The following is a 24,186-nucleotide window of genomic DNA, read 5'->3' on the forward strand; positions in this document are numbered from 1 at the left end:
CCGTATTTGAATATCATCGCGCACATGATGAAATGGAGAATGCACACCTTCGCTGTCGCCTCTTCCACACCTAAAATGTCCTAACCATCATTTCCACTCAAATAATAAAGGAGCAAAGAATTTTTTCTCATTTTCAAAAACTGAGTGTAATATAATTTTAAAAAATCTGACTGGATAGTCTTTAAAAAAAAAAACTAGTTAACATCTTCTCCATGATTCAGAGTATGTTTTTTAAATTCTTTTTAATTTGATTGTTTTCTTTTCCATTTGGACATTTACCATTAGAAACTCTCCTTGTGATTTCCACAGTAACCACTAGAGGGAAAACTTCTACTGAGGAAAGTCATTTAGAAACATTATCTTCGTTTATTTCATCAATCTGAAGAATTCAAAAATAATGATGTCTCCAAGATGAAATATTATAAAGGCATCTCATAAATACTGTATGAATTTCAAATGTATCCTGACAATCATTAGCATTTGTGCTGTAACATAAATTCTGCAAATGCTCTTACTTTCATTACCTCATCTGCTTCTTCAAATGGATAACTAGTAGAGCAGGCATTATGACTACTCAGTTAAAATTCAAAAATGCAAATCATTTAACAAAAGATACTCAAGATTTTAATTACACAATCAATTTTAGAACTGAGATCTGAGTATTTTTTTCAAGTACATTATATTGTCTCCCTACTTTTTTTAAGAAAATTGAAAACCTCAGTTTTCTCATTATATTCTAGACTTTTAGCAAGATACCTGGAACATAGTAGTCAATTAGATAATTACTGAATGTACGGATGAAGGAACATATGATTACAAAATGAGTGAATGAAGTTTTGCTCTTTTACTTGGCAAAAGTAGCACCTGGTAATAGGATACCTGTTGACTTTCCAACCACATCCTATTTCAGAGGACATCTGAAGGTATTACTTGCAGAGGGTATTAATAAGCCCTGTGAAGGACAGGACTTCGTAACCCTTTCTCCATTATTATGGAATCTTCATGTTATGAACTGAATGTGCTCCCCCCAAATTCATATGTTGAAATCCTAACCTGCAATGTGGTGGTATTGAGAGGTCAGGCCTTTGGAAGATCAGGTCATGAGGGTGAAGCCCTCGTAAATGGAATTAGTTCCTTTTTAAGAAGAGAGACATAGGAATGGTTTCCTCTTTGCCATGTGAGGTTACAGTCATGGAGAAGGGCCCTCACCATTAACACAACCATGCTGGCACCATAACTGTGTACTTCTAGCCTCCATAACTGTTAGAAATCAATGTGCTCTTTCAGCCATCCAGTCTGTGGCATTTTGTTATGGCAGCCCTACCTGACTAATACACTCATCTTGTCCCACCTTTGCTACACTGTTTGACTTTAGAATATTTAAACTAGGAAATTCTGATTATTCCACTAAATCTTACATAAAGTATTATTATTATAACGCATATACAAAAATAAATCACACGGGTTAATAAGACAACTGCAGAGCCAGTCAGATACAAATAACTAGAAGAGAGACTCTACCCTTTCCTTCTGCAGGAATATTGAAGCATTCGCCACAGAGCCATGATATGGGCATATGCCCTTTCCAGTAAAATAAAAATATTGATGCTACGACTAATAATAATAACAATAATCACCACCATTCACTTGTTACTAGAGTAAGTAAAGGGCAATTGTTGAAATCAACTAAATTTCCTTGAAAATAAGTGATAATTTCCTGAAAAAGACCAGACACTTTTCCCATTCGACTCAGAAGGCTGCATTTGGTGATATGTGTGAATGTAGGCATGGGGAAAGGGAGAGGAATCCAGCCACTCTTCTCCCACAGCTAAAGTCCTTTACATACAGCTCGGGAGTCAACAGCTCCTAAAATGAACAGGTAACCCAAAGTTTCATATAATTCCAATACAGCTTATATATTTTCAAAAGAGATATACAGAAGTGTTAAAAGTGCTTATCAATGGTTGATGTGATCACAAGGGACACTAATGTTCTTTCTCTGCTTTTCTATAATTTCTGATTTTTTACAATGAAAAATGAATTAATTTATTAATAAAAGGGAAACATTTTTTAAGTTAAATAACATAAATTTCATACCTAATCTTAAAACTATCTTAGCTATGTTGGCATATATTTTGAGTTAAAAAAGATAAGTTTTGTTTTTTTTAATCTAAGAAGCTAAGTAATCAAGTGCTATGAGACGAGTCGTACCTAGCACTCCACCCCTTCTTATCAAGAGCTGACCTTCATAAAGATTCCTTGGAACCAGCAAAGAGACATGAGCATCCTCTGGCCCAGCCTTCCAGAGTCCTTCACCAATAGAATTTTCAGAGCACAAAGAAGATAAAGCTGAACTGATAAGCTTCACAGTATCTGTTCATTCCTCACATTTAGTACATTCTGTGAATAGGTGGGATTGCAAGGAACTCATTTAAAAATTATCTGATTATCTGCATTAAATTTTGGGGGGATGAAAATCCATGAAAGCAAATAGAAAAAGCATTTGCAGCTTTGTGAGTTCTCATATCATATTGTAAAAATCCGTGAGCGAAAGAAGATAAAGTTATTAGTAATCAGACCATCTACAAGCACCACTGAATGACAAACAATTTCGTAAAAAAAGAAAAAAAAAAAAAAGAGTAAGAACTCTCTCAGAAAATCTTGAAAACACACACAGTTTACCATTAAGAAGTCATTCATTTTATATTGAATATCAGGATGGGGTGAGTGTGGGGTGGAAGATTCAATATATTTTGGCAAAGTTAATATATCTCTTTTCTACAGTATTATGATATTTTAAGAGAGCTATCATTCATCCAAATGCAGACAATTATATCATTAGTAAAGAATAAATAAAATTATATTGACTATTGGTCTAAGAGAAGCCCAGTGAGATTTTATGAATTTATAGTTATGTTTATTCAATTTTTATTCACACCATTTTAATGACTTTATAAATTAAATATAATTGCAAATGCCATTGATTCCTAAGACAAAAATTGTAAGCACATAACAATTTTTCCCATGTTACTAAGAGGTAATTTTGAAATATGAAAATAAGACTATAATACTTGAGGATTATTCCTGACTTTTAACAAAATTCAAATATTCCAGGTTCATCCATAAGTTTCAAGGACAGGAATTAGGAGATAATTTCTTGTCATTGAGATATATTTCAAGGGTGAAAAAAACAGCTTCTGGAGAACTTTTAGATATAACTTTATACTCAGAAAAACCCAGGACAATCTGCTGCAGTCAACAGATTGGGCAGTGCCTGCCAAACTATTTTTTGCTATCCCTAAGTGATTAAGTGTGGAGGGGGCAGAAGTGGTGGGGAGACAAGGAGACAAAGTCCTCACTTTAATTTTAAAAAGTATCATTTTAATAAAAGCATTTTTATATGGCACACAATACCTTAAATGCCTTCATTTTCCCTGTCATCATAAGTGATTAACAGCAAGAATCCTATTATTACAGCAAAGATTACCAACCATAAATTCAACTATGTTAATTTGCAAAGTATCAAAAATAATTAGCCATGTCAGAAAGTCGAGCTCTCAAAATGGAAAAAGCTACTAGGGACTTGAATAATAGTGAACTAAAAAACAAGGTATTTATAAGACATTTTTTTTCTTTCCTATGAATATTTAAAAACCCTTTTTGATTATTTCAGGCTTCTGTTATATTGAATATCACCCACTACAAAAAACCCTAAACTTTCCTCTCCGCCAACCTTTCCTCTCCACCAACCTATAATTTACTCTTCAACGTAAAATGTTGATAAATAACAGAAAATCTTCATCTCTCATTCTGCTGATGGAACTCACCCTGGAGTGAAAAACATCACCTTTTCAAGATGATTATCTGTCCAACCAACCCTTGTAACAGCCATTTTCTTTATAGATAGTGTATTTGCCTGGAATTTTCAATAGGAAAAATGAGTGGAAGATCCATATATAATGAATTCTTTGCTTCATGGATACAGTACTGAAGACAGAGGCACAACAACAGAAATAGGTATGGGTATCGATACTGATTATTTCCAAATCATCAAGTCATGAACAGACAGACATATCTGGACTACATTCTCACTCTGCCACTCACTGACCAAGTGATCTTTTGAAGCTTCAGTGTCCTTGATTAAAAATAAGAATACCATCTGCAATGGAAAATTACTGAAATAGTAAGAGATTAGGCATTTAAAGCACCTATAATATACAAAGTTAATAATAGCTGATTACAAATATGAATGAATTGTAACAATTTTCTGAAAAAAATACCTTGTTCCATCTAAGAATTATGGAGCTTTGTATAAGTCAAGGCTTCTTCATAGTTATGGTACTTTGAAAGCTAATTTCATTTGTCATGTTGGAGGATGCTTTTGGATGGCATTAACATTTAAATCTGGGTAACCAAATGCCCTCTGTTATGTGGATGGGCTTCATCCAATCAGATGAAGGTCTGAATAGATAAAGAAAAAGACTAGCCTCCCCAAGCAAGAAAGAATTTTCCAGCAGACAGATTTCGGACTTCATCTGCACCATTGGCTCTCTTGGGTCTCCAGCCTGCCTACACTGCAGATTTGGACTTGCCAGGTCTCCATAATCACATGAGCCAAATCTTTATCATAAATCCCCTTCTCTCTCTCTGTCTCTTTCTCTGTCTCTCTCTCTGTCTCTCTCTCTGTCTCTCTCTCTCTCTCTCTCTCTCTCTCTGTCTCTCTCTCTGTCTCTCTCTGTCTCTCTCTCTCTCTCTCTCTCTCTCTCTCTCTCTCACACACACACACACACACACACACACACACACAATCCTATTGGTTCTGTTTCTCCAGAGAAACCTGACCAAATAAAGATGTGGTCTTAGAGTGGTTCTAGAGGAACAGAATCTTAAAAATGACTTCTGAAATGGTTCTCTGTTTTCTGGAATTGGCTTTCTAATTTGATTAGATTTAAAGATACTGATGACTATGTTTCCAGTGGGTAGGATGACACATTCTATGAACACTAGCTTTTTTCCCCAGCCACCCCTGCCATTGCCCAATGGACCAATGAATGAAGTGGCCATGGTGGTACAGATGAGGTGATGCATGAGCTCAGCATCATGGACTTCCACTCACCAAAGATGACCTGATTCTAGAACCGCTGAGCACCCAATCTGCCAGCAGCAGAAACTAACACTGAGTGCCCAATACAACGTCATTCCCTGTGGTGATCAGCAAGCTAGCTAGTTCTTTAGTGATTGTTTGACTACACTGGACCACTTCCATCATGGAAGGGAAGCATTTTGTTCTTACTGGAATAGACATGTACTCTGGATACGGATTTCCTTTCCTTGTGTGCGATACTTTTGCCAAAACTATCATCCATAGACTTATAAAATGCTCATTCACTGTCATGGCATTCCACATGCCATCATTTCTGATAAAGGAATGCACTTCATAGCCAACAGTGTGCAGCAAGGGGCCCGTGCTCATGGCATGCACTCGTCTTACCTCGTTCACCACCATCCTGAAGCAGCTGGTTTGATATAAGGTTGGAATGGCCTTTTGAAGATGCAATTACAGTGCCAACTGATGGGAAAATCTTGCAGTGCTGGGGCAAGGTTCTCCAGGAGGCTGCATATGCTCTGAATCGGCATCCAACACGTGGTGCATCTCTCTCATAGCCAGAATTCATGGGTCCAGGAATCGAGGGGTAGAAATGGTAGTGGCACCACTCACTATTACACCTAGTGACTCACTAACAAAATTTTTATTTCCTGTCCCTATGACTTTATGCTTTGCTGGCCTTGAGGTCTTAATTCCAAAGGCAGGAATGTTAGTACCAGGAGACACAACAACAACTCCATTGAACTAGAAGTAAGTTAAAACCTCCCCACAGCCATTGTGGACTCCTCAAGCCTCAAATCAACGGTCAAAAAAGGGAATTACCATGCTGGCCAGGATGACTGGTCAACTACTAAGGGAAACCTGATCGCTGCTCCACAGTGGACGTAAGAAGGAGTGTGACTGCAATGCTAGAGATTTCCTAGGATGTCTTCTCTTATCACCATGTTAGTGGTTAAAGTCAATGAAAACTACAACTGCCCAGTTTAGGCTGGATTACCAACAGCCCAGACCCTTCAGGACTGATAAAATGGGTCACTTCACCAGAAAAAGAACCATGACCAGTTGAGGTGCTTATTGAAAGCAAAGAGAATACAGAATGGATACTGGAAGCTGGTAGTTATACATACCAGCTATGACCATGTGACCAGTTACAGAAATGAGGACTGTAATTGTCAAGAATATTTCCTCTATTTTGTTATGAATATGTTTGTGTGTATGTGTGTGTATACACTAGATGGATGGACGGATGGATTGAAAAAGGTATTTGTTTTATATATATAAAGCAAACTTGTAATGTTAATTTTATGTGTTAATCTGGAGGGTGTCTTGGATGAAACTAACATTTAAATCAGTGAACTTTGCAGATCGTCCTCCATAATGTGAGTGGGCCTCATCCAATCAGTTGAAGTCTGACTAAAATTAAAAAAAAAAAAAAAAGGCTGGCCTCCCTGAGCTAGAAAGAACTCTCCAGCAGGCAGTATTTCAACTTCATCTGCACCACTGTCTTTCCTGGATGTCCAGGCTTCCAGCCCACACTGCAGACTTTGGATTTACCAGCCTGCAAAGTCATATGAGCCAGTTCCTTATAATGAATCTGCTTCTGTATGTATACATATTCTATTAATTCTGTTTCTCTGGAGAACCCTGACATATACAATTACATTAAAAGGCCCTGGTAAGCTAATCAAATACTTCGGAGCCAAATGACAAAAACATGCCTTTTAAGAGTCATATCTGTTAGTCTTTCTGAGAATTTTCTTTTAGGTTTGAAATTTTATAGAGTTGTTGTGGTAAAACTTTTTAAAGACAAAGTATATTTACATTCTTCAAGGAGTTTTAGAGGAAAGTTTATCTCTAAGTAAACTACAAAGCTAGATGCTGGGATACCGTAGCTGAGTTCTGAATTACATACTGGATTCCCATGATTCTGGCACAAGGCAGCAATCACAAACAGGTGCCCCAAAAGGAACTTAATTAGGTATTATTCAATTACTTTCCCAGTTACCCATTATGACAAGGAGCAGAGGCTGCTTCTATTGAACCAACATCAAACTAGGAATATTTAGAAATCATTAATTTATTCACCTATTCCACAGATATTATTAAGAGCTTCTTCGATGCAAAGTTTTGTTCAAGTACCTTCCCCGAGCCCATGCAATTGTGCAATAATGAGGTTAATGACTCATGTTGTCCACTAATGAGTCCAGTCCCACTGTAGTACAATGCCCAAAGAAAACAGAAGCTCCCTCGCCATGAGAGTTAAATAATGGGCAGGTTGTGCTTTGATCAAAGATTACAGCGTACATTCTGAATATCTACAATACTAAATTTTATCAAATAAAGAAAGATTTTCCTCCCAAGGGGGAGGAAAATTTTATTCTACATCAAACTGTTTCAAAAATTCGATAGTTTTTGCAGCTGAAAAACCTATAAATAGGCTGTATTGGAACCTCTGTTGTATCATGACAATTTTCCACAGAGAAGTATTATAAGAGAATAATGATTTGTACACTAGGTGTGAAAATGGCTCAGAAAATAGCACTTTCAGAAACCTAAATTATATCCATTTTAAGATATGCATACAAAGAGTTGAAAAAAAAAAAGAACTTTCTAGCCACAATAGGAACAGTCACTGCCTACAAAGCAGTATATGATGGGATTTTCACAGATACGTCCCTTAATTGCTATATTCTTAGTTATTATAGTGTTGTTGCTTTCTTTATTATGACACCCCACACAACTCTGTGGACTTGATATGTGGCTGACTTATGGTGTTAATACTACCACTGTGACTGTTTGAAGGGAGCTGGCAATTGAAATATGGCTAGTGTGAATGAGCAAATACATTTAAACCAACCTGGTTGGTTTAAAATCACCTTTTTCTACAGTCATAATAAACACTGGCAGTGATGAGAGCTGGGTGATAGAAATTTGTACAATTAAACTCCTTAGCTCTTCTTCCTGACCTAGTATGTACCTTGACTAACTCCTGGAGAGGAAGTGTAGTCTATAGCTGTACTGTCTAAAGTGACTCTAACTGCATGTGGCTATTTAAATTTAAATGAATTTAATTGAAATTAAAAATGTGTTTGCTCAGTCACACTAACCACGTTTCAATTGCTCAATACTCACTTGTGTCTAAGGCTCTGGGATTGGACAGCACAGCTAGAACTGCAAGTAGGGAGTTGATTGACAGAAAACAAACCTGGAGAGGAAAAAAAAAGGAGCCTAAAGCAAGATATCTTCATAATCAAGGCAAGAAATAAATGCAGAATTGAGGATATGCCAAAAGAAAAAAGAGAGATGATGAGGTTGGGAAGTTAAAAGATCTAATGTTGCATGATTTGTAAGAAAATTAATTCATGAGGTTTACTATCTCAGAAGCAGGAAAGCCCTGTGTGCTCTCAGTTGGATGATCAAGAGGACAGGCTGCTTAAGAGGAGTGGAGATGAATGTCACTCACGTAGAATAAGTCAGTAGACCATCAACACCTAGAATGCAACATCCTCTACCTGGAGAGCAGAGTTTCCCTGTGTAATAGCTGGCACTGACACAAGGAAGGCCAACTCGAGAGCTCAGGGAATGAACAAGGAAACAAACAAGATAGTGTATGTTATAATACACAATGCTATGACATATTGGAGATATAGTCCGTATCTGAAAGGCAGGAATTCAATCACGCGGAGAAAGGGTGGTTATGACTAAAAAGCAATAAAAACATGAAAATATTCTAGAGCATTAAAAGCAAAGCTCAACTCAGAGACAGGTTACCATGACCCACATTGTGAGCCTGATGTGTCATTTAGATAAATTTGTTGTGTCGTTAAGCAAATAAACTTCACCGATTTTCAATTGTCCCCTTTACGAAATATTATCATAAATATATATAAAAGTAACTTTAAACTGTAAATCACTCTATACATGAATTTCTAAGTATTACTGCAGGCAAAAGAAATCACAAGGGGCGAGACATGAAGGTGATGATGAATATAACACACTTGGGACAGTGGTTAGACTGTCCTGAGAATCAATATACAGCTTGTGTGAAAGGAAGAAGTGAGTAGAGAGAAAGGAAGTTACATGGGGGTGCTGGAGGCCAGGCTTCTGAGGAAAGATACAGGCCAAGAAGAACACATTTTCTTCTTTTTTCTGAATCTTATGGATAGTGGTATGAATATCAAAAGCAATTTTGTTATGCCTTTAAGTGGCCAGCAAATATAATAAGTACATAATTATGGTGAAAACAGTTCCCTAGCAACTTCTGAATGCATATGACTATATTTCAGAACACATACAAAAGCAACATGAAATAAAGCATGGACCACTTCTCTGAGCTTGTCCAATAAGCCCAAATTTTATGGCCCAGACTTACCATAGGATACCGTATGCACAACCTATAGTCTTAGAAACACAAAACACTAAAGGCTGTCACCAAACTCCATTAGGCAGCCAGGCCAGTTACTTGATAATATATGCTTCAGTATAGAGGTAGAGAACTTATTCTAGAAGTTCAAAGGCCTTTAGGAGGATAGTAAAATAGGATGCAAATATTGCTTGAACGTTCAGATCAAAGTAGAGCTCAGTTTAGCAGGTCTGTTCTGTAATTATTTGTATGAAAAAAATATTATTTGTACAAAAAAAAAAAATCATGGATATCACAAAAAAGAATACAAACCATCAAAGGGAAGAGAAATCCCCATAGAGTTTCCTCTGCCTGGTCTCAAGCAGAATAATATTTTTAATAAAATGTTAAAGAGAGCTTGAATAAAAGTACAGAATCGCCTTTTGAGTTAGTGTGGGGACAATCAGAAATACATGAGGCAGGCAGCTCATCACGTATAGTAACTATAACTAATCCAAAGTGAATTTTATATGTCAAAGTGTCTTTTCCCCAACAGCCACATAAAAACTTGAAATCAACCTCAAATAGTATCCCCATTAAAAATGTAGGAAAGAAATATCAAAAATAAAATTTTTACATGGTGTTAAATAAATTTTCTGGATTCGTGGAATTTAAAGCAGTGGATTACCTCTACTTATTAATTCTCTGCAGAGTCAAAGCAATTTATTTGTCCTGTGTTGACCCACACTTAAAAGAAGTATAAAACAACCTAATTTTTGTCTGTGCCTACCGTGACAACATTACTGTACCTTGTGATCTTGTCACGGCACTGTTTGTGAATTCTCGAGCATTGCGTAAATTTTTTATTTCCTGTAAAAAGTTAGTTGGACCAAATAAAATACTTGAATGGCGTGAGCCATCTTCACAGTACTTTTCAAATGGCGGCAACTTAAAGAAACAAAATGCCACAAAGTTTAGGAAACCGTTGTGAATTCAGAGGCAAGTTTGCAGTTCTACCATGTGGCATTAGGTTTCAAGTGCGTAAAGGGCAATTGTATTTGAAATGTATTTTCAAAGCCACTGTCGTTGAGAACTATAAAGCAGCTTTCAAGCCCTGTTTCTAAATTCACTTGCTAAGTGATAGGGCAACATGTAAAAATGGCTGAAACTGTATCCTAAACAGAAATGTTGGTCTTTTTTGTTTTTTCCCTTCCCTTACCAGAAAGACAAGTTTCCACAGATCTCTGGGGATCTCTGGAGAACATTTGTCTCTGGTCAAGTTGAGTATATTAGTAGTCCATTAAGCCTGAATGTAGATCATATCTTATATCTGGTGTTATCTGCCTACATCTGTGTTATCTACTTCGCTGGAGCACTAGGGTTTCCAAAAGGAGGCATGGTTTATGCTAAAGGAACCCTTTTTGGTTTCACCCTACCAAGTCCCAGTTGACTTCTTACTGCTGCCTTACTATAATCTTCACTTTGGACAAAAAACGACTGTTATCCATTTTTCTCCCCACAACAAATGACCAAGATTTCTTGTCTCCATAGCAAGGCTGAATCTCACAGGCTTGCAAATGTGACAAATGGATGAAGAGTGCCATTAGTGTCTGGATACATACAAAATTGCCCTGAATCCCAGTTTCAAAAATTGATTCCTCTCAACCTACTGTCAAAAGGACTGGACAGTTGCAGTGTAGAATGAGAATGGTAGGTGAAAGAAAGACCAAATCATTCTACAAAATCAGTTTAAGAAATATTGGCTGAAAAGAGACATACTTTGTGGGGTGTTGAAATGAATCATAAAAGCAAATATAAAATTAACTGCTTTCAAAAGGTCTGAGTAGATGGGGCCTGGAAGTCAAGGGGGGCTCCATGTTCGCATTTCATAAACAGTCACGTCTTCATCTTCATAATGAGAACTCGCAATACAGCCAACATCACACTTCATGGTTTGAAGTACCTCTGCATGTTTTTCATTTAATAACCTCTTGTGCACCTAGAAATGATCCTCAGCGTGCACACACACACACACACACACACACACACACACACACGTCACATGCACATAATTTAGTGACTGCTGCAATTACACAGGTTTACTTAAAATTAGATAACAGAAAAGATAAGCACAGCACCAAAGAATTAGGGAAACTGGGGATTTGGGAATTGTGCTAGTTGAGTCATCACTGATGTATGGTTGTGTGCAGCAAATTTCAAGACTAGTCTTGGATGCCCTGTGTGACAGCAGAGTCAGTTATCAAGACTCATTGGATATATTCCTGCCTCACCACTTCCTCTCCACACAAAATTAGCCAAATAAAAGGAATTATTTTAAAGGTAACACAGAAATGGCCAATCATCCATCCAGGATGGTTTTAGAAAGAATTTTAAAGGGCCCAAAATGCAAATCCTGAGCATATGATTGTCTGTCCTCTTTAATTATAATAACTAACTTTAATTATAATAACTAACTTTAATTACTAGACTGCTGCCAGACATTATTCTAAACAACATATACATTTAAGTTGCTTAATCCTTATAATAACTGTGAGAGAGAAACTACTAACCACATTCCATTTTATAGAGAAGAAAATTAAGGCACTAAAAGGTTAAGTAACCTGGCCATGGTTATAGTCACTAAGCAGCATCTCTACTGAATACCACAAAATCATTCTACTTTGGAATTCAAAAACATCCTGGCTGATTTTCTCAAAAAAGCTCTTGTTAAGTCACATAGGTTGGCACCACTGTGTTCTAACTAAACATTTTTTTTTTTCTAACAGAGTTGCTAAACTTGGGGTAAGTTTTCAAATAAGCTGAATATAAAATATACAAATATTTTAAAACTAAATAGTTCTAGGCATTGAATTTAGCCATTTTGTGATGAGTCAGATATTGCTTTAAAATCTTTCAAGGTTTCAGAGTCATCATTATAAATTCTACTGTACCATAATCCCCTAATCTAGTAAAGAATAAGAATAAGGTGATCCAAATCTGTTTGAAGACTAAGACTGAAAGTCACATTTAAAAAGGACTTAATGTAAGTCATGCCACATACAGTACTAATTTTTTAAACCTAGACACTTAACTTTTCTAGGTTTGAACTATACAATGTGAAACAAAACTAAATGACTTTAAGGATCCCTTCAAATTCTAAAATTCTGTGGGGCCATGATTAATTCTAGAACACTAATATATTACAATATACAAAATTTATGTTACATTTAACTACAAAGTTGTTTAATGTGGGAGAAATGATAGTTAATGGCAAGATGTAGCTACTTTTCCATTGAGAATTAGAGTCAAAAGCAAATAATGTAATTTGACACATCCATATTCTTTAATATACACAAATGTATACCTTATAAGGAATATATTACTGGCTTCTGCCTTTCAAAGATTGGCAAACCAGTATGCTAACTTCTGAAGCTTTAGTAATCCAAACATTCTTAAATGTAGCGAACACCATGAAATACATCTCCAGTTGATGGACAGTCAGTTGTAGACAGTATCATTTGGTTACCTCACATGACACTCACACAAACACTTTTATTGGAAACTTATCATCTTCAAACATAGAAATTTTCAATGTGCTTGCAAAAATCACCATTAGATTACTTTTAAAGAAGAAAGTTCATTCAACAAAAATCAAAATGCCATGAAATAGACTTCTAGTTTCTGGTCTGGCACGTAAGGAGCTTACAAATTGCCGCTCTATTCTAACAAGCAAAGAACTGGGAGAGGAGAGGTGGACTTGAAAATGAACAATACTTCTCACGTCCATCAGAGAATTGAGGTCCCAAGACGAACTTATGCTCTTAAACCTGGAGAGAGAGACAGGTAGATACAGACAACAACAGCTTACAGGAACAGAAACCTCTGCTAGAACCAATGCCTATGTGGAAAAACTTGAACTGCAATTGATGGATTGCTGGAGGCTCAGTGTGGACAAGTTTGAGAGTTTAAAACTCAGTGGGTGGGCAGGGAGACACAGTCTTAGAGAGACCCCAGCACTTCTCTGTCTTACCCCCAGGAGCCCTACTAGGTTCTCAGAGAGATCAGAGAAAATTCTGCAGTGCTTCTAAGGGAGGGTGGGGATGGGGCACAGCCCTTTTGAAAAACACCCAGAGCTTTCTGTTCTTAACAAGACCTTTCTTCAATGAATATATTTTATGAAAGCCAAACTGACCTGGAAGAAGGGAAATAAATACCCAGTTCCAGTTACTCTAGATTTCCAGTCTCACCTAGGGAGGTGGTATTGGAAAATGACAGACACCAGTAAAGGTTATAGGCCAAGGGCACAGACTCGCTTAAACCTAAGACCTAGTCATGGAACTACAGAATGCTCTTCACTCACATTACCACTACACCAACAGGACTCCTGTATAATAACAGGAAAGTTCAACTGAAAAAGATACAAGTCTCAGCTCTTTTGGAAGAAAAAATTTTCAGTGAAACATTCATTGCTATTGGGAATATAAAATGATATAGACACTGTGGAAGACAGTTTGGCTGTTTCTTACAAACTAAACATACTCTTACCACACAATCCAGCAATAATACCCCTTCCTATTTACCCAAAGGAGACGAAAACATGTGCATGCAAAACCCTACACCCAAATGTTTATGGAAGCTTCATTCATAATTGCAAAAACTTAGAAACAGCCAAGATATCTCTCAGTAGGTATAACAGATAAATAAATTGTGGTACACCCATAGAATGGAATATCGTACAGCAATAAAAACTATCAAGTCATCAAGACAAGGAGAAACATATCTTAAATGAATATGGCTAAGTTAGAGAAGCCAATCACAAAGGTTATATTCTGTATGATTTAAATTATATGACATTCTGGAAAAGACAAAAGGGAGGAGAATGTGAAAAGATCAGTGGTTTCCAGGGATCTGGGTAGATGAAGAAAGGGATAAAATAATAGGTGGAGCGCAGGGCATTTTTATCCTGTGAAACTGTTCTGTATTCTGTAATGGTAGGTACTTGTCGTACCTTTAACAAAACCCATAGAATGTACAACGCAAGGAATGAACTCTAATGTAAACTATAGGCCTCAGTTAATAATAATGTACTCATAGCGATTCATCAATTGTAATGAATGTACTACACGAATACAAAATGTTAATAATACTGAGCCCATGTGCAGAATGAAGGGGTAAGTGGGAACTCTGTGTACTTTCTGCTCGATTTTTCTGTCAACCTAAAATTGCTCTTAAAAAAAGTCTATCAATTTTTTAAATAAGTACCACAGAACAGCACACCATGATTTTTTTCGAAGATGAGTAATCATTAAGGATGAAAAATAAAGCTATTATTTTTATTTTCAAGGCTAACCCAGCAATATCTTTCAGATTTTATTGTTCTTTAAAACACAATGACACTGGCATATTCCACTGTGTCCTTCCTTTCTCCTTTTTTTTTTCTTTTTCATCAAAGAAAACTTTTCCTACCAAAAAATATTTGGCATATTCTCTGGAAATAAAACAATTTGCCCATGCACTTTGCCATCTCTCAATAAACAAGTTTGTTTTCACCGGAAATCTGCTTTTTTGGCTTTTACAAAGACACAGCGGACTGTGCCTTATGACAGGGAAGGAAATCAAAGGTTGAAGGTCACGTTCTTGTTGCAGTGAACACATGGGCCTCTCGGCTGCCTAAAGCTCTGTTGTTTTCAGAGATAAAATAAGAAGAACCTTAATGGAAAAAATATCTGTATAAAGAAACCAGGAGAAATGAAAAAGTACTAATGAACAATAACAATAGACTAATATACTCCTTTGTTTGTACGCATATGTGTATGTGTGTATTTTTTCACAAATGTATCCACTGACAAATGTTTATTAAATAGGGAGCTATAAAGGCTATATATCAACTAAAGGAGTTGGATATGGTTCTTTCCCTCTTTGAAAGAAAAAAACAAATTCATTATAAGCTTATTCCTTATTTAAATTAGTTCTAAAGGGTCAATATACATGGTTGTGAGGCTTCATACCATCACAAGTTTAAAAAAAGGAAAAAATGGAGAAAGGAATCTCAGAAAGCCTACCTTCAAAGCCATGAGAAACTTCCTTGTGCTGAAATAAAGGGTCACAGTAAAAGGCAGGAACACCAACTCTAAGAAAAACAGGATTTTATGTCCTTTGTCACACCTTCTATTCAAATTTGTAAGCTGTCAGAAGACTGAATCTTAGAAGTTAAGTCCACTGTGCTCACCAAGTGTCAGCGTCACCTGATACTCACAGCCCATCTTTGCCCAGTTGAAGAGCACAAGCCACAGTACAAAGAAGTAAGCCAGAAGTAAGTCACATCCTGCCTGTGACCAGCACAGAACACTCCTGGAGAATTCAGAGAAAGTTGCAAATACAAAACAGCTTCCTTCAGCTAAGAAAGAATGCAGACTTCAAAAAGAGTCCAATTGCTAGAACAAGCCTGGTTGTCTGCAGCATCAGTCACCTTTAGGCATTTTTTTAACAGCCCAATTTTATAATATAGAACATGTTAAGATTTTCTATACTCCTAATATCTTAGCAACTTGGATCTGAATTGTAGACTGTGTAGCTAAACTCTTGTGAAACCCGTCTTTTGAGGCAGTATTGGGATCTTTGTCTTTATCTGCTATAAAAACCCAGGGTCATTTAAGGGAGCCTGTACTTGCTTTTAAGTTACTACTCATCAAAATCTAGACAAGCCTATCCTCTGAGCCATATTTATTTTTGAAGCTGGAATTGAATAAGGAAATAAAATAGGGGCTTAATGTGCCTAATTAGTGTGTGAACATTATAAAAAAAATATGCATTTCTTCCATATAAAAATTAGAACCAAACACTTTTCCAAAGAATGACATCTCATAACTCCTATCCCCAACTTGTCCCCTCTCTCCTCTTTATACTTCTCTCCAACTCTACTACAGGCCCCTCATGAGAGAGAAAACAGAGAGGGATAGAACTAACAAGAGAACCGAACAAAACAGAGAAGAAGGTGTGCAAGGTAATACAAGAGAGATGGCAAAGGAAAAATAATGACCTTGAAGTCTCTGGTTAATTGTTTTACATTAAAATTTTTGAAATAAAATATTTAATGTGTTTTCTCAGAAAAATGAAAAGATAGTGATGGTGTAGAAATCAGCAATATGGAATGGCTACAATTTACTTAATTTCTAGCTTTTCTGGTTTTAGAAAAAAACAAATAGAGATTAAAAATTATATCTTGTGAAAATCGGTTATGGGTTCTATTGACTTTGGCCAGTAGAAACAGAGTTATTTCCTTGGCATGACTTGTGCTGCCACACTTCCCTGGCCTGCGGCTGAGTCCGCTGTGCTCTACTTGAGAAATATTTCCAGTCAGAAGAGAGTCACATGCAGTGTAATTGACCTAAATTCTCCCATGGTGCTACTATTCATTCTCCCCTTCTTTTCACATTAGGATTCTCTGCACACACTTTGTTCTTCATCGGTTCATTCAAGGAACTCTAGCTTACCTCCAAAATTTATTAAAAAACCAAATGATTTTAGATTTGTATCAGGTGCAGCTACCAAGACCACTAGAACTTTTAAATTTTCTTGTGCTGGAAATATATTTTAAAACAATACAATATTCCAGTGTATCTTAATAAATAATAAAATGTATAGCTATTTTGCTCAGAATGATTTTATTTGCATTAAAATGCAAAATCTTTGATGATTATTAAATTCATGCCAGTAATTATTTCTAACAAGACTCACAGATAGTAACAACAAGAAAAATCCTGAACATGGAATTTTAAAATTGATCTTAAATACAAACATTTTCACTTGCAAACTGTATTACCTTACCAATGACCTTTAAATTTTTTGAAACCTTTTGTTACTGGAAACCATTAGTTTACATATTTTTAAAAATGTGATGGAATTAGTCAAAGATAAAACTGTAATATAAACTGCCTGGGCAGATTAAAGCAAATGAAAAAACAATCTCCCTAGAATCTTCTATTATTTAAGACAGCAGAATCAGTATATGTTTATATATTCTAAGAATATGGCAACTACATTGCAGACACTCAACATAATAATCCCTGTGCCTGCAACTGCTGAACTCATAGCTGTGAACATGTAAACCTCCTGGAAAGAACAGATTCCTCTGGAATTCCTTTTGCCCATCTGAAAGACAAATGTAAATGTTTCTTCACAGCCTTCCTTTATTTATGAGAACTCTACTGGAATCTCAATCTCAGACTCAAATCCACTTTCACACTGTTTCTTCATAACATATTTTGTCCACACTAGAAAAAAAGTAGAACAAATCACCACTCATTCAAAGAGCTTACATCTTGAGCCGTGGGGCTAAAACCACCTTCAGTTGTCCACAGACACTTCTCTGGATTCTCTGGATATGAGCCTCTCTCAGAGTCCTCTTCAGTGAACAGCTCTGAGCAAAGAGGATGCTGAGCATATCAATGAAAACTATGACTCCCATGACACTGATAACACTCCTGTTCTCACAAGAGGTGAGCCTAAAATTTCAGAACCTTGCCTAAGGATTCTACAAACAAGAAACAGAAAATAAGGTATCAAAGGTAAGAGCAAAGAAGCTTCTGGTACGTTCTCTAGGGATATCAGCAATGTAGTCAGAGCAGCCGACTGATCTTGCTTTGCCTTCGATCCACCATAATATCTCCTTTTCGCTTTTCTGGGTCTCGGGCTTTATATTACAAATTAAGCAGTTTGGGACTAGGATCTCCAAAGATAATTTACAGCTCTAACAGTTCTAGGATCTCCATTTATATAGTCTACAATCTAAAATTTAAAGAGAATGCTCCTTGATTATATAGGGGAAAATAAAAATATAGGATATTTCCATGATCTTTTGTTTCTAGGCTTTTCTTTTCTTTTCTTTTTTACATATGCTAATACCTCCACTTGGCTTATTCTTACATTTTGTGATTTGGCACACTCTTCCATTCTTCGACCCCTTATCCAATGTTTCCTTCCCTGATAGGGAAAATTTTAGTCACTCCCTCTTCTATACTGTGATAGCAGATATCTCTGTTAATATTTACCATGAGCAGTTGTATCTATAATTATTAGGTATTATCATCTTTGAGACCACAAGGCAATAAACAGTTCTGGGCATAACATGAGTGTGCATTAACTGTTAGTGGAATGAATGGATGATCATATAACTGTCACCTACAACAATTAATGACACTACTACAATGCCAGTGAAAACAAAATTTGTGCATTACAGTTAATATCCATCTCAAAAAGATGGTAAAACATGAAACCAGATGGTTAAAGAAATGACGTGGCAAAATTAAGAGATTTAACTTTGGAGATATAATAGCTTTCAAATCAGGTCAAGGATGAGATAATACTATGATTACCTAGGCCTTAGGCATTAAGTGTCCACCCTAGGCCTTCAAACCAAAAGCAATCCACTCCAACAAAGTTTACACAATGAAAAAAAGGGTATTCTCAAAAAATTAGTATGATCCGAGAAATGATTCAGCTTTTCATCTAATCCCAAAATGAACTTCACAGAACTTTCGAACATGGCTTTGCTATATGTGCTGCTTTTCAGTAGGGCCCATCTTACTGAAGCTGTGGTTCCTTTGATGCGATCAAATTAAAAATTCACAGAAAGCTTACAAACTGTCATAGGCAAAATGAGGTAATTAAAAGGGTCAACAAAATAATTAAAATTACTTCCAATTCAATCATACATGCTAATGAGATCCCAAGACAGGATGAATAGATGAAATTTTCAGTTAATCCCAAACCACGCTGACTATTAATTGCAATTAAAAAAATTACTAAGCATTCTTCAGAACAGTGGCTCTGAAAGAACATTAGAAAGATCTAATTCAGCTCCTTCATCCACCCTCTCTTGGTGGAGTGCTAATGAGCAAAGAAATGGCTAAAAGGCCCAGAAAATGAAACGGCAAACTTCTCTCAACCAGTCCTCTCAGACTATTAGTCTTGTTTACACTGTATCAACTCTGTCTTCTATTAGAAAATCAGCCTGTTGAGTAGATCTTATTCTGTTTGTCTCTTTCAGATATACTCACACAAGGCTTTCTAGATGACATTTAAAAAAGCAATGCGACCATGTCAATTCTGTTTAAAATCTCCCAATGGCTTTCATGCTGCTCTTAGAATAACACTGAAACTGCTCAACCCCAAGGCCCAGTATGGTGACGTTTCCTTGGGACACCTCTCCTATCACTCTTCCTCTATACACCAATCTGAACCACACTGAGTTCCCTAAAGTCCATCATCTCTTATATCTCCACCTTCAGCTTTTTTCATACCTGCCAGGAACACTGGAACCAGTCCCCACTGGAATTCTCTGCTCCTCTCTGCCATACAATATTAGAAGGCAGGCTTTGAGAAATGGCCACTGGTGTATGCTGTCTAACTCAGAACTGAAGTACTAACAAGGCCCCTTGGAGAGATCAGCTAAAATCTTGTTCTTCAAGATCTCTCTCAGTAGTAACAGAGCTCATAATTTGAGTTCCAGAGCATTTGTCTTCAATTCAAACTTGAGTGAGAAACAAGGGTTATTTAATTACTGGGTCTTGTAAATACCAATTCCTGAGTTGCAATTATCCACTTGTTTTTCTCCCCCATTAGTTTATGAATATCTGATAACACTAACCATATTTATCTTCATCTTCATTATACTTCCAGCACCCAGCAGAGTACCTGGCACATAGTAGGTACACACTGGGCATTCAATCAATATTTATTTAGAGCATAAATGAATAGACAAACAACAAAACAATAAAAGTCCAACTTTATCACCATAACATTAATGGTTCTACAGTTTCAGTTCTCACCAGTTCCTAGCTCTTTACAAAGAAATACTTATATATTAAACATTAATAATTCTTATTCTGTTAATTTAGTATTTGAACTTTTAATCTGTCATAGGTTAATATTTACTTTTATTCAGTGAAGATCATTTATTAATAAAATATAAAGTAATGAAATTAGAATCACAGAGTCATAGGTTCGAAAAGTACTATATTAGTCATTTATCTGAAAAACAAGCTATACTAAAAGAATTACTAAATTAATTCCTATATAAAAGGTGCTGAGGTCATTTAAAATTGTTCTTATCCATTCATTGAGGTAGAAATAAAAGATTTTTCTTCCCAAAACCATGGTAACAATTGCTTTGAACCCCTTGTGTTCGAATTAGAAAGAAGCTATTGCTTTAGAAAATTCGATGATTTAGACTTTCTTCTAATTTAGATTTGTCTAACTCAATTTTAATAAATCATCTTATAATGCTTTACACTGATGTTTTCCAGAAGTTTTTAAATAACTCTACAGTTTTTAACACATTGTTTGTTGTTTAAATCTGCTGCCTCTCCAGCTTTCTCCAAGACAGAAGTGCTGGCAGAAGCCACGGTTCCTTTGTTGAGCCCTGCCCCAACCTGGCCTGCACCAGAGTTGGGTGTCATATCTGAATCTCCATCAACCTAACTAACACAGTTCACTTCACCCTGGTGATTCCCTGAAGCCCTTCACCCAAGCCATTTTGAGTGGATTTTTCATACATTGTTGTGGCTCAAACTGTGGACATTTCTAAAATCTCTCCAAAATCTCCAAACAAATAACATCTGGCCTGAGCATGTCCATAACTCTTGCTAAGCAGCCCAAGCCCAGTAATACCAGCAGTCAGTCTCAGTTTGTAGCTTAGCCTCTCCCAGAAACCCCCAAGACCAGCATAAGTGGCAACCATCTGCAGATCATTTTGTAGCTCATACCAACTGGCCCTGGGCTGGGCAAAGACAGCACTTGACCTTGTCTTGCAACAAAGCACCTCCCAAGAGGCCCAGAACCAGCACACCCGGTGACTAGCTTCAGACCACACGAGAGTATCACCCAACCACCTCCACCAAAGGGCAGACTGGCCAGGCACCAGAGCCCTGCTAATGCAAATCCTGCTCCATAGGTTCAGCAAATCCTGTTCCATAGGTTCAGCCCATGCATCACAGCTTCTCCACTGTAGTCACAGCCAGTCCTAGCAACCAATTAGCCTGAGGGTCAATCCCTCCCACTGACATGCAAACAGCAACCAAGGCTTAACTACAACAGGAGGGCACACACAACTCATATAAAGGACACACCTGGAACACCTGGCTCAGGTGACCAGGGAGACTGTGCCACTGGGCCCCACAGGACATCTACCATTTAAGCCACTCCACCAAGACCAGCAGACATAGAAGCTCTACCAAATATATAGAAATAAACAGAGGGAGGCAGACAAAATGTAGAGAGAAAGAAACATGTCCTAAATTAAAGAACAAAACAAAGCTCCTGAAAAAGAACTAAACAAAATGGAGATGAGCAATCTACCAGATGCAGAGTTCAAAACACTGATTATAAGAATGCTCAATGATCTCAGTGAGAACTTTAACAAAGAAATAGGAAACATAAAAAAGAACCACTTAGAAATGAAGAATACTGTAAATGAAATAAAGAATACATTAGAAGGAATCAACAGTAAAACAGATAAAGCAGATGATAGAATCAGGAACTTGGAAGACAGGTAGCAGAAAACACTTAATCAGGAGAGCAACAAGACAAAGGAATCCAAACAAATGCAGATTGTTTAAGGAGCCTCTGGGAAAACACCAAATGTAACAACATTTACATCAAAGGAATAACAGAAGAAGAAGAGAGAGCAAGGAACTGAAAACCAATTTGAAGAAATAATGACTGAAAACTACCCTAATCTGGCAAATGAAACAAGCCAAAGAAGCACAGAGAGTTCCAAACAAGATGAACCCAAAAGGCCTATACCAAGACACATCATCATTAAAATGCCAAAGGTTAAAGACAAAGAAAGTATCTTAAAAGCAGCAAGAGAAAAGCAGTTAGTTACCTGTAAGGAGCTTTCATAAGATTGTCAGTCGATATCTCAACAGAAATTTTTCAGGACAGAAGGGATTGGCAGGAAATTTCAAAGTAATGAAAATCTAGGACCTACAACCAAGATTACTTTACTTGGCAAAACTATCATTTAGAATCAAAGGACAGATAAAGAGCTTCCCAGACAAGAAAAAGCTAAAATAGTTCATCATTACCAAGACAGTATTACAGGAAGTGTCGGATGGAACTACAGGAAATGTTTTCTTCTTTAAGAAGAAGAAGAAAAAAAAGAAAAAGAAAGAAATGTGAATAATAAAATAGCAATAACAACATATCGACAATTACTTTAAATGTAAATAGATTAAATGCTCCAATCAAAAGACAGAGAGTACCTGAACAGATAAGAAAACGAGACCCTTACATGTGCTGCCTAAAAGAGACTCACTTCAGATCAAAAGACACACACAGTCTAAAAGTAAAGGTGTAGAAAAGATATTTCATGAAAATGGAAACAAACAAACAAACAAAAGCTGTGGTAGCAACTGTCCTTTTTGCTTACTGTGAGCAATTGTTAAATAAATCAAACATGATAGTACAGCACTGTTATTCAGAAACAATGACACTCATTAAGTGAAGGTTCACACCAAAGATGGCCAAGAACCGTAGAGGCTTGACATTGTGTAGTGGGTAGACAGATGAATGGTAATCTAACAGTAAACTCCATTGATCAAATTCTGTCATCTGTTTATTTTGGATATTAGGAAGCACACCAATGTTCATAGAAGCATTACCCATGGTAGCCAGGACATGGAAGCAACCGAAGTGCGAGGATGTAACAAGAGAAAAAGTATGACTCATTAATCCCACTTCTGGGTATTTATTAGAAGAAACCCAAAATACTACTTCAAAGGAACATGTGCATCCATATATTGATTGCAGCATTATTTACAATAACCAAGATATGGAGGCAAACAACCTCGGTGTCCATCAGTGGATGAATGGATAAAGAAGAGGTGGTACAAATATACAATGGACTACTACTCCTCCATAAAATGAAATCTTGCCATCTGCAACAACATGGACGGACCTATAATGTATTGTGCTGAGAAGAGTAAGTCAGACAGAGAAAGACAAATGCCATATGATTTCACTTAGATATGGAATCTAAAATAAATAAATACATAATAAACAAACAAACAACAGAAACAAACACATAGAGAAAAGAACATTTTGATGGTTGCCAGATGAGAGAGGGATTGAGAGGATAGGTGAAAAAGGAAAAGGGATTAAGAAATACAAATTGGTAGTTACAAAATAGCCATGGGGATGTAAAGTATAGCATAGGAAATATAGTCAATAATATTGTAATAACTATGTATGGTGTCAGAGGGGTACTAGATTTATCAGAATGATCACTTGGTAAGTTCTGTAAATGTCTAACCACTATGTTGTACACCTGAAATTAATATAATATTGTATGTTAACTGTTATTGAAAAATAATTTTGAAAAATAAATAAACATAAATATTGCCTCTTGATGCAGAGAAAAGGGAACCCTCATACGCTGCTGGTGGGACTGTAAATTGGTACAGCCACTATGAAAAACAGTATGGAGGTTCCTCAAAAAAACTAAGAATTGATCTACCACATGATCCAGCAATCCTACTACTGGGTATTTACCCCAAAGACTTGAAAATCCACATCCAAAAAGATATCTGCACACCGATGTTCATAGCAGCATTATTCACAGTGGCCAGGACATGGAAGCAACTGAAGTGCCCTATGACAGATGATTAGCTAAAGAAGCTATGGTACATATATATAATGGAATATTACTCAGACATCAGAAGAGACGTAATACTGA

At 36.6% G+C, this 24,186-nt stretch overlaps 1 protein-coding gene and 1 pseudogene across 1 annotated transcript in view; both read right to left on the reverse strand.

The window, feature by feature from the left end:
- The window catches only part of GPM6A (glycoprotein M6A), a 246,269-nt gene that overhangs the window by 199,002 nt on the left and 23,081 nt on the right, over positions 1 to 24,186 (reverse strand). The window lies entirely within an intron of this gene.
- Positions 1 to 24,186, reverse strand: part of LOC102883485 — a 79,834-nt pseudogene that overhangs the window by 52,400 nt on the left and 3,248 nt on the right.

The sequence above is a fragment of the Pteropus alecto genome, unplaced genomic scaffold (assembly GCF_000325575.1).
Source record: "Pteropus alecto unplaced genomic scaffold, ASM32557v1 scaffold24, whole genome shotgun sequence".
Lineage (NCBI taxonomy): Eukaryota > Metazoa > Chordata > Mammalia > Chiroptera > Pteropodidae > Pteropus > Pteropus alecto.